General features: G+C 42.7%; 1 pseudogene; it reads right to left on the bottom strand.

The window, feature by feature from the left end:
• Positions 1-1,253: 1,253 nt before the first annotated feature.
• On the bottom strand, positions 1,254-2,771 carry LOC124879354 (annotated as a pseudogene).
• Positions 2,772-9,704: the final 6,933 nt, after the last annotated feature.

Below are 9,704 nucleotides of genomic sequence, written 5' to 3' on the forward strand. Positions count from 1 at the left end.
ATGGCCTGAAAATTGATGATGGGGCATGTCGCATTGAACTAGGAGCTGCTTGAATTGTTTGAGGAACCAGGATGAGGTCATGGGGTTTTTCTCTGGAGTGAGAAAAAGGGGCATGTTAGAAGGGCCTAGTTTCTGTCTCTTGAGAGCGAACTTAAACATTGCCAGGAATGGACAAAAAGGACCATTGAGACAGGTGATGGAAATGAAGTAGGGACCTTTTCCTTTGGTATATTTGAGAAAGAGTTTGTAATGATCTGGGTAGAATTTCTGATTAGAGAGGGATAAATCCCTAGAAGGTTGAAAAAGGTTAGAAGAGGAAGTGATTTCACCTACACTGAGGAGGCCATAGAAAGCTAAAAGAAAAGCGCGAGAAAGAAGCAATTTAAGGTACTCAGAGAGGGGGCCTGAACAGAGAGGTGAAATTAGCACTTTTAGGATTGAAAGAGTGACGGGTCTACGAATATCAGAATGAAGAGGGTGATGTTTGCTAATGGCTTTAAGAAAGAGATTAATAGACTGATTTGAAAAAAGACTGGGAGCTGGTTCGGGGAGGAGCTGTTTGGAAAAGAAATGAATACCAGCTTAAAGCGGCGGTATTCAAAACATTAGGTTAGCAAGGCTAACACAGTGGGATCGCGGACCGGGAAAAGGGGCACGTTATATGCTAAACAGAATTTAGCAAATGTTTGCCAGGGGAATGAATATGATTTGAGAGTGGAAGGGGCTAGACCGGATATGCAATGTCATTGAGCTGATTGAAGGAGCGAATAAACAGATGGATTTAATCCAGCTTCAGGTCTTGAAGGGAAGGAATGGAGATGGGATGCAGGTTGGCTGATGGACGGAGCCTGTGTAAAACCTGCAATTTGGAGCGGGATAAAGCGTCAGCAGTTGCATTAAAATGACCAGGAACATGGCGGGTGGAGATGATTAAATTATGAAGGACAGATTGCCATGTAATACGGCGAAGGAAGGGCATTATGGATTTTGAAGAAGAGCAGCCTTTATTTAAGGCTTCAACTGTCGCTGAGTTGTCGCACATGGCTGCAATGCATTTACGCTTCCAAAGGTGACCCCAAATGCAACATGCTATGGCTATGGGTATGACCTCATAAAACGCTGAAGATTCATGCTGAGGGAAGGAGGCAGGCCATGTGCCTGCGAACCTTTCCTCTTGGAAAAAAACCCCAAAACCCACGGACGGAGCTGTGTCAGTGAAAAACTGAGTGGAATCTGCTGATTAAATGACGTCATCATAGAAGAAAGAAATGCCGTTCCAGTCCCGGAGAAGACGGGACCAGAAACTTAGATCTGAACGTCACCGAATCGAGCAAGGAGGGGACGGAGTTAGCGAGGTCAAGCAAACGAGATATGAATGAACGGCCCTGAGGAATAATGCGCATGCCGTAATTGAGGTGGCCTAAGAGAGACAGAAGTTGCCATTTGGACACAATAACGGAGGAAACGTGAGACTGGGATACTTCCCGAATGCGAGACAGCTTATCCTCGGGGAAAGAGGCTACCATGTCTTCGGAATCCAGCAGAATACCGAGGAACTCGAGCTTTTTTGCCGGGCCCAGCGTCTTTTCAGCAGACAGAGTAACGCCAACCTGCTGAAATAACTTAATAAGTCGAGGGAGAGAGGGGCCGGTGGAGGATGAGGGGGGGTCGATGACAAAGAAGTCGTCTAAGAGGTGCAGAACAGAGGGGATCCTAACTATATTAAGGAGGATCTAGCAGAGAGCCTCGGATAACTTGTTAAACAAAGAGGGACTGGTCCTGCAACCGAATGTAAGCCTGACAGCAAAATAAAACGGCGATCCTATTTAACGCCTAACAGGTGCCATTGAGAGGGATGAACCGGCATGATTTTAAATGCATCTGTAATGTCAGCTTTAGTGAGCCAAGCTCCGCGCCCCGCAGCCTTAATAAGCGCGATGACATGATCAACTGTAGCATAACAGAGGGAAAAAGGGTGTTTTGGGATAATAGAATTAATGCTAGACTGCGGAAATGAGGGGCTGAGAGATCAATAATGAGCCATTTCTTCCCTTAAATATTTTCGAGTGGCGATTCCCAAGGGCTAACACGAAAGGATGAAAATGATGATGATGATCTTTAAGAAGCAGTTGAGTCACGATTTCGGGTTCTAGCTGAGCTGATTGAAGGTTATGGCAGACAAGAGTAGGAGTGAAAGAGGGGAAAAAACCTTGAGAGGTGCCAGAGATGAGGAAATCAGTGAACGAGCGATCTGGGTGGGATTGTAAGAGGAGGGCCAATTCTGGAACATTAACAGGAGTAACGGGTAAAGAGGTAACGGGAAATCAATTTTTGAAACCCTGATGGGTTCTGGGAAGATGTGAGCGGCGAGGACAGATGAATTTGGGATGAGCATCCCTGCAGAAACTGCAAATATGAAGAAAATTAGAATGAGCAGATACCTTTATTAAAATTGTTACATATTGGACGATTATTAATGACCTCGATTTTCCTTCCTCAGTGATCCAGGGGCTGGGGGCCGGAAGAGAAAAGCGGTTGAGGGTGAGAGGGTGCATTGGAGGCGAAGCCGAGCCAGGACATGGAAGGAGTGCGGGAAGCTGAGCCAGCTGAGAAGCATCCAAGTCAGAACCTGGGCAGACACCGGCTTCTTGGAGCTGCGGGGTAGGTGAAGGAGGAACATGGCAGGAGGCCAAACGGAGACTCCTGGACTCCTGCGGGCTAGAGTGGAGGAACCAGGGGTGGACCCGCATCAAGGAGATGAGCGTGACCATGAGAAACGTCAGACTCTGACTTTGACATGATTACAGCTGATGAGCTCTGCTGAGAAGCGAGGATGAACACTGCTGAAGTTCCTTTAATAGCGAGGCATCAGAAGGTGATTGGATGGAGAATCAGACGGACAGGATGCTGATTGGAAGGTCGGGAGACGCACAGAAGAGTCATTGGATGGTGGAGGCAGTGAAGGTGAGTCTTTCATTCTGAATATTCGTCTAAACTCCATTAGTCCAGCCTTGAAGTAACAAATGCATGGACTAGTTTTTCAGCGTCACTCCTGGATAGGATATTTCTAATTTTGGCAATGTTCTGGAAGTGAAAGAAGGAAATCCTAGAAACCTGTTTAATATGGGATTTAAATGACATGTCCTGGTCAAAAATAACACCAAGGTTTTTTACATTATTACCGGAGGTAGTAATGCCATCCAGGTTAAGTGATTGACTAAGCAGTTTCTTTTTTAAAGACTCCGGTCCAAAGAACTTTTGTCTTGTCTGAATTTAGAAGCAGAAAATTTAAAGTCATCCAAGTTTTTATGTCTTCAAGACATGCTTGTAGTCTATCTAACTGGTTGGGCTCATCAGGATTTATGGATAAGTAAAGCTGAGTATCATCAGCGTAACAGTGAAAATTTATCCTATGCTGCCTGATAATTTTACCTATTGGAAGCATATGTTGGGGCCATCCATTTTGGTCGCACATTTTGACATGCGCAGCTCAACAGACGTCGCAGCTCTGACATCACTAGGAGTATAAACCGGCTGAGATGCAGAGTTTCGGTGCCATTTCCCGCCTGTCTCACAGGACAGCGCAACCGAGGCGCATATCTGGAGAGACAAAAGCTCGCAGGCGAACTTTTGCTCCACAAGGCCATTCCCGGAAGAGCTTGAAAGCTGGAAATCTGTCTGATACGAGAAGATCAGGAGATTAATTTGCTGATCAAAGACCACGCCGACACCCGGCGCAGGTAGAAACCCACAAAGGTTCTATGTCCAAGGAGATGTGTTTACCTCCTTGTGTATACAGTCGACTAACTGTTCTTCATCTTTTCACCTCCTGGACGGATGAGAAATTACTGTTTTTTCTTTAATTTGATCACGGACGCGTGGTCCTTCCCTCCTTTTTCTTCAGACTTGATTCCTCTTCAACCGGTGGAGAGCAGAAATCAACGTCAAAGTAATTTCGCTCTTTTCATTTTAAACCGGATAGGTGTAATTAGAGATCTGGGCAGGATGAGGCATAGTTAAGGTGATATAGGATCACCAGTAGTTGATGTCAGGTATTAACTTGTTGCATGCAATACTGATTGAATTATGTTATGCTGAGCTGTGTTTTGATTTGATTTGGTGCACAAGCGCTGCTGAATTGTGCGTGGTTAATGTTTTGTCTGGCTGATCTCAAATCAGCCAGGAGTTAGAAGTTGGACTTTTAAAAGTTTTTCATTCAAAGCAACTGCAGTCTGGGCTTCGCCCAACCACTCTTTGTTCCAGTTTTATTGTTGGAGATTTTCCACTGAGTTCCCGCCTCAGAGTTTATGACTCTTTGTCAAGATTTGGGGCGATCAGCTGGTTGTGGCTAAAGGGACGTGGCCCCACCGTTTTATCAGCTGATCGCTGCAATCGAGACATCAGCACAACAGGAAGACTTCTTTCCATTTAACCCAAATTACACATTTTGTCCATAAAACTACTGGTTTCACTATCATAGACACTAAATGCGCATATATGTTTTTCTTTTATTATTACTGTTAGGTAGTCATTGTTATTCCTTTGTGTAGAATAGTGCTTGCTAGTTAGATGATGGTTTTGGACCAGAATAATGGTGTGTCAGGATTATTTGGCTTCAATAAATCTTAATATTTATAATTAAGAGAAGTGTTTGTGTTTATTTCATGCAAGAGTGATTTATCGGTCAAAACAAGGTTGAAGTTGAATAAACAGTGACAGTTTGTGGTTTGGTTAATAATTTGTAATTATTAAAGAGCTTTGAGCCCATAATCACAACACCAGAGGACATCTCTGATTTCTATTCGTAATTAATGATTTTGGTTAAGAAATTACTATAATTTTTTTATTATGATTTTAAATTATAATTCTTAATAAATATTAATTAATCAATAATCATAATCCTTACAACATTGGCGTCCGCTGGGTGGACATTATCATGAACAGCTTGCACAGTACATAAATGTGAATGAATAAACCACAACTGCACATTATTGATGTACCGAGTGATGAGCTTAAAACCACTGGTCACTGGTCACAATAGGACTCAAAACATAAGAGTTCTAACATCAGATGTCACTAATTATATTTAAGAGAACAATATAACTCTTGACATTCCAGGAGTTCACAATTTTAGACTTTCGTCAAAATTAATAACTCCAATATCTCCGTGCTAGTAACAATCAAGTCTGCTACTGTCAAGTTTTGTCAGGTTTGATTTACTGTGCGATTCCCCACTTGAAAGGGATAGTCTCCACTATGAAACTTAACTGGATTTCACTCAAAGAGCCTTCAATTTAGCTGATCCATCTTTATTTTGTATGATGGTCACCATAGTGTTTTAGCCTTCCAGCCACATAGGTGAAAAACCTCAAAAGAAACAGAAATACATCCATTATATTTTGAAATTAACAAGACAAATACATTGTGAAATAATCATACAGATTTCCACCCCTTTAACCAGTTAATCCCAAAATACAATAAATTGCAAATATTTTATAGTAAAATTCAACACCAATAAATACATGAGCATATTTATCAACATTTCTTTTTTTTTTTTTTGTCTCATCTTTTTTTTCACTTTCTACTTTACCCAATAAACACCAAGTGTATTTTTTTCCTTTTGCACACCTGATTTCAATAATATTAAAACTATCAACAATCAATCAGAGTCCATATGCTGCTCCACTGAGATTCAAGAAATGAGCAACAGCATTGTGAGGCTTACCGGCTGTCCTTCACTGTTTGTAGAAAACTTTTGCACAGTTCTCAATTTCCATGTGCTACCAGCACTATTTGCTTCTCATGCTGTGGCACTTCTTCAAACAGGAGTGACAGGTCAGTCACACCAAAAGTACCTGCACTCTCTGATTGCTAGGAGATTGAGTCCACCTGGTTCTCATCACAAACAAGCAGAGAAGAAAGATGCAGCAGAGGGGAGTGGCTACCTAGCAGTTCGCCAAAACAGCTACTTAGGCAAAATTTTAAATGTTCGGACTTAGTCTGGTTTCTTCTGTGTAAGCAATAACTTGAGACTTGGTTTAACTTCAGTTAACCTCACTTTCCAGACAGTTGCTGCACATCTGCATCCAGAGGCTGTGTTTTTTGTACGACCACAATCTGAAACTGAATTAACTTTGTAAGAGAATTTAAGTGCACCCTTTCATCAAACATTTTGACAGGTGGGCGGGACTTCCGGTGAGGGCGGGACTTCCGGTGGGGGCCATGTGGGCGCCATGTGGTTGCCATGTGGGCAGGAGGTCACGTGGTCAAGCAGGTGGTGTGTCCAAGGGGGGCGTAACAGTGGATGCTGATTGGTTGTCGTCATTAGGGGCAATACCTTAAATGAGTCAATTAAAACACAGGGGTGTGTTTGTTATAAATAGAACAAGACAAATATGGTATTATCGGAAACTGTTTGGCATCAGCACCAATTAAAAATAGAGGGGGTGTGTTTGTAAGCATCGTTAAACCTTGAATAACCCAATGAAAACAATAGGGCGTGCCTTAGTGTTTACTTTAAATACAGAGATAAAACTCTGCACTTTACATGCAGCATTCGTTGGAAAAAAAAGAACACCCGTTCAACAATGGCTAGAGTTAAGAGAGTTTATCGTCAAGCGGAGGAGAAACGCAACGCGTGCCAAGATGATGATGATGAACAAGCAACTGCATCATATACTTCCTCAACGGAGATACCTATCGGAATTCCCGTCGTGACATACTCTACCGATGATGAGGATCCAAAATCAACTTCAACAACCATGGTTGAAAATCAGACCTCGGTTCGGCCAAGAGGTATGTCAGTTCTGTGCGAAACCCCAGTGACCGTCTACCAGTATTCATCCCGTGAATTGAATGCTCCTAAGAAATCAACATACTACATCTGCAGGGTACAAAGACCCCCGTTCAAGACTCTGCAGGAAGAATGGTCTTTGGAGCCATATGGCCTGGTTGGCAGCTGGGGTTATATTTTCATGTATGAAATAGGAGAGCTTTGCCTGTATCAATTGGATCAAGATTAGGTATTTAATGGATCACTGGCTCTGTGTACACTCACCCACAGCGACTGGGCTGTGTTAAAGCTTGCAATCCCGCACCTTAATGATAGCCCTGAAACAGTCTCAAGGCAGGAGAGGGAGGAAGAAGAAGAAGAAGAAAATGAACTGTCTCCTCGACCTGTAAAACGGGCGAGAATGTTTCATATACCATCCGATGTTGAAATAGCTGAGAGAGAACCTCTCTTTAGCGCAGTGTGGGGGTCAAAAACCACAGCAAATGGCCGCTGGTCTTTTCGGGCAAGCAGACGCAGGAACAACCGGACGAGTCCCTCAGATCTGTTTGTGTTGGAGGCTTTCAATCAGGACTGCGGCGTATTCAAGACAATGCTGGCTCTGCCGTTTGAAGCTTGGGCAGAGAAGATGAGTGAAATTGAACATCGTCTTTCCGACCTTTTCCAAAAGTCACGAAGTTGGATCGATGTCATGTCAGTGAAAAAAACGCTGACGTTTCCTGTTTTACGTTTAGAACGAACCCTCTTCTGAGGACACGCCCCTTCCTATGATATATATACGGGGGGATAACTGCAAGCTCACAGACACTGAGAATCGTATCATGAGAATGAGTGGACCGACACCATACAGGGATCTCTACAACCACCGAGCAGAGATCCACTTCTCTCCTGAGCACGATGAAAGCTTCAACATTGGACCATATCATCCGCCTTCCCCTGACCTCTTCTCACCATCCACCTCAACATCCTTATTCTCAGAAAACCACTACAGTCCTGCATCACCTACAGGATACAACATGAAATATCTACCGCTTTCTCCAGACCTCTGCTCACCATCACCGCTATTCATGGCTGAGTCTGTAGACGCGAATGTCCTGCCTGAAGACATGAAGGTGGTCGTGGAGGAGGAGGTAGCCACCGGCTACTCACCCTCTACCGAAGCCCCTACACAAACCCTGGAACCGATGGAGGACCCTCAGCCTTCAGCAGAGGATGAGAGTAACCAGGAGGACGAAATTGACGGTTGGTTCTCAACCACCCTCATCAATATGGTGAAAACAGCGATACTTCATTTATTCAACATAACCTCTTTGAACTATCTCAGAGAAACCTGCTATGGATGTATAACGAACCACCCAAGCCAGCGTCAACACCATTGCCTGGAGGTACTGGGGGAGGATTATTACCAAGTCAACTTTCAACGCATCGTACGACGACTCGTAACCCCCAAACTCATTCCTGCTATTCAGAATCTTCTGGTACTTCGAAGCATACAAGCGGATGACTTCAGAGTGAAGACGATTGCCAAGACGGTTTTATATGAACTGAAATCGGTACAAGGCATCCACAGTGCAATAGCGCACGTTTATGATCGCATGGTCGATGAGAAACATCTCAAACAACTTAACTCTGTTTCAGAGTGCTATGGACTGACAAACTGATCTCACATGTTTGATGACTTGTTGTTGTATCATTTTTTTTTTTTAGTATTCCAGTACTTTAGTTAATCTGCATTATATGATTTTTCTTCTTTTTTCTTTTTTACTATTAAATACAATTAAAGTAGGAACCTTTCCCAAAAGTGTTGTTTAAAAAGCTAGTAGTGTTTGAATTCATCTGCATTTTATCTGATTTTGTTTTCTGGTTGTTTTTTGTTTATATTAAATAAATAAAAAAATAAAATAAAAAAAAAATAAGGATAAAGCTACCCTCCTGTGTGTTTTTTCTCATTATTTAACAAGTAATCGGCAGAGATGGCAGGAAGACGGCTGATGAAGAAAGTATATTATAGCCCTTCAAATCCGGGAAGTTTTGGGGGTGTAGATAGGCTGAGGAGGGTTATGCAAGATGAAACGGGAAAGAAGGTTGCGGTTGAAAAAGTTAAAGATTTTTTATCAGGAGAAGATACCTATACTCTACATAAACCTGCAAGAATAAAGTTCCCGAGAAACAGAGTTTTTGTCACCAGACCATTGAGGCAGTTCCAGGCTGATCTCTGTGACATGCAAGCTCTGGCCATGGAAAATGATGGTTATAATTATTTATTAACAGTCATTGACATCTTTTCAAAAAGGGCGTATGTACGAGTTTTGAAGAGGAAAACAGCCGCTGAGGTGGTAAAGGCATTTGAATCAGTTTTTACAGAAAGTCAGATCCCCAAAAAACGTCAGACTGATGCCGGTAAAGAATTTTTTAACAAGAAATTTAAAGTTTTAATGGAGAAACACGGTATTGAACATTTTGCCACAGCGAGTGAAGCAAAAAGCTTCAGTGGTCGAGAGATTTAACCGCACATTAAAAACAAGGATGTGGAGATATTTTACAGCTAACAATACCCGGCGGTACGTCGATGTACTGCAAAACCTAGCTAGAAGCTACAACCATTCCTACCACTCCAGCATTAAAATGAGCCCTATGGAAGTGACCCCAGAAAATGCCTTTCAAGTGTTTCAGAATCTGTATGATGTCAAGTCCAACAGATATTGCAAGGACTCAGTGACAACGTTTAAACAAGAGGATCTTGTCAGAATATCCAAGGTCCGTGGAGTGTTTGACAAAAAATACGAACAGAGTTTTACGGATGAAGTGTTTACAGTCTATGACCGGATACCCCGTTCTCCTCCTGTATACAAACTCAAAGATTTGGATGGAGAACCTATCGAGGGTTCCTTTTACGCTGAGGAACTTCAAAAAG

This window comes from Girardinichthys multiradiatus, chromosome 13, assembly GCF_021462225.1.
Source record: "Girardinichthys multiradiatus isolate DD_20200921_A chromosome 13, DD_fGirMul_XY1, whole genome shotgun sequence".
Lineage (NCBI taxonomy): Eukaryota > Metazoa > Chordata > Actinopteri > Cyprinodontiformes > Goodeidae > Girardinichthys > Girardinichthys multiradiatus.